This window comes from Pinus tabuliformis, chromosome 5_1 (genome assembly GCF_031772625.1).
Source record: "Pinus tabuliformis cultivar Carrire ecotype Pingquan chromosome 5_1, CPIR1, whole genome shotgun sequence".
Lineage (NCBI taxonomy): Eukaryota > Viridiplantae > Streptophyta > Pinopsida > Pinales > Pinaceae > Pinus > Pinus tabuliformis.
In genome coordinates this window covers 500,457,628-500,460,432 of record NC_142305.1, presented here as the reverse complement: position 1 = coordinate 500,460,432, position 2,805 = coordinate 500,457,628, and positions in this window count along the sequence as shown.

Genomic DNA, 2,805 nt, shown 5'->3' with positions numbered 1-2,805 from the left:
ATGATTCTAGTGCAAACAATCAAATAGGATTAGAAATCAACATCTAAACTGAAATCAATGCATCTAGTGCAAGAAATAAAATAGGATTAAAATCAATATCTAGGAAACTAAATGTTCCATTCAAAAAATCAAATAAATTAATAGTAAATGGGTCAACAGATTTGAGTTTCTAGAAGTTAAAGCAGATAACACAGCTGGAGGCATACTCACTCTTTGGAACCCCCAAAAGATTGGCATAATTGATGCTGAGGCATCTAGGAATTATTTATCAATGGTTATACAGCCCGTGGGAGACAACGAGACTTATTTGGTCACGAATGTCTATGGTCCACAAAGACTGGATGACAAACTCAAATTTCCAAATTCTCTTGTAGAACTCAAAGATAGACAAGGAGGAGTTCCTCAGATAATGGGTCAAGACTTCAACATGATCAAATCACTTTCGGAAAAAAAAGGGGAACAAGAACTTTAAATAAAGATTCTACAACATTTCTAACTTTCTTAGATAATATGAAGCTAGTTGACAATGATATGAATAATGGCCTCTTTACTTGGAACAACAAGAGACGAGGATTCATAATTTCAGAGGACCTTATGCTCACAGACAAGGAAATGATAGTGAGAGTTCTCCCCTTTGGTGGCTTGGACCATTGGCCTGTACAACTGGAAGTACAGGGCATAGGCACCCCCAAGAATAGGCCTTTCAGATTTGAGAATATTTGGCTTACACACCCCGATTTTATTAGTAACATAGCAAGATGGTGGAAAGAGGATCTGCACATTCAGGGATCAAAAATGTTTTTGCTTCACAAAAGACTAAAATACATCAAGCTCAGACTCAAAGACTGGAACAAGAAGGTGTTTGGCAATATTTTTGCACCAAAAAAAGAGGTTGAAGATAAGATGCAAACACTCAATCAAACTCTTATTACAGAGGGCTTTGACAGAGTCAGAGATGACCAAGTCACCAAACTTCATCAAGACTGGGAGAACTTATGCAAACAAGAGGAAATATATTGGAGACAAAAATCTAGAGTTCAGTGGCTAAAAGAAGGGGAACGGAACACCAAATTCTTCCACAGATCCACCATGGCGAACAGATCCCATAATAGGATCTCTTCAATCAAGGACGAGAGAGGTCATCTTCGCAATTCCCATGAAGAAATAGAATCTGTGTTAGTCCAACACTTTCAAGGTATAGCAAAGGAGACCACTGCAGACAGAGAACATTTTATCAGGGACTTAACAAGGCATATACCCAGGCTAGTATCTAGAGAGGATAATTTCAATCTCAACAAGCCAGTGACTGAAGAAGAGGTCAGTGAAGTAGTTAAGGAAATGCAGAATGGAAAAGCACCAGGCCCTGATGGTTTCAATGTGGATTTCTTCAAAGCCTGTTGGAGCATTGTTAAACAAGATATTATGAAGGTGGTGGAGGATTCCAGGATGAATAGAACCATTCTGAAAGCACTCAATACTTCCTTCATCTCCTTGATCCCCAAACAGGATAATGCTCAGACTCCAGACAGGTTTAGGCCCATAGCTTTGTGCAATGTGGTGTATAAAATTATATCCAAAGTTGTCGCCAATAGACTCAAACCCCTTCTCCCTACTCTTGTGTCAGTGGAGCAATCAGGTTATGCGGAGGGTAGACAAATTCTCAATAATATCATTCAAGCGCATGAAGTGGTGCATTCATTGTTAAGAAATAAGAAGGTGGGAATGATTATGCAACTGAACCTTGCCAAAGCTTATGATAAGCTGAATTGGACCTATATTAGGAAGGTCCTCCTATCCTTTGGCTTTGATCATAATTGGGTAAGATGGGTTATGGCACTGGTCACTTCTTCTAGCTTTCCAATATTGGTTAATGGTTCTCCTTCCAAGACCTTTACTCCCTCAAGAGGTCTCAAACAGGGAGACCCGCTCTCTCCATTTGTCTTTATCCTCATGATGGAAGGACTTGGGCGATCTATCAAGCATGAAAAAGAAAGGGGTTATAACAAGGGTATCCAACTTTCTGAAAATGGATAAGCTTTGTCTCATCAACAATTTGTTGATGACACTATGCTGCAGGGAGTCCCCACGATAAAAGAAGCTCTTACTTATAAGAAAATCCTACGTGACATTGCTATGGCCACAGGTTTGGAGGTAAATATGTCTAAATCTAAGATTTTTTTCTTTAATACTAATATCACTATTTAGAGAAACATCTCCAGAATTCTAGGCTTTCAAAGGGAGGTCCTTCCTTCCAAGTACCTGGGAGTTCCTCTAACTGATAAACCTTTGCACAAAAACATCTAGGAACCAATAATGAATAAGATGCAGGATAAAATCAGAAAATGGACTATCAGATCTTTAAACTAGGCAGGACGGTTGGTGCTTACGAAAGCTGTTTTGCAATCAATCCCCATTTTTATGCTTTCAGCACTTCCAGCTCCAAAGAGTGTCTTACAACAATTGAGAACTATTCAAAGAGACTTTCTTTGGGGTCAGGGGGAGGAGAAAAAGAAATGGGCCTTGGTTGCTTGGGATAAGCTTTGCAAACTGAAATCCCATGGGGGCCTTGGACTTGATGATCCAGATGTACTCAGCAAGGTTTTAGGGGAAAAATTATGGTGGCGTTGGGTAAAGGATCCAAAGGCTCAGTGGGCTCGTGTATGGAAAGAAAAATATGCCAGCACTTGGCAAGAGAAATATCACATAAGGATGACAGGAATCATTAGAGGATCCCACATTTGGAATAAGGCCTGGGAGAATAGAGAATTAGTGCAGAAATACTGTTTCTAAGAAATCAGAGAAGGA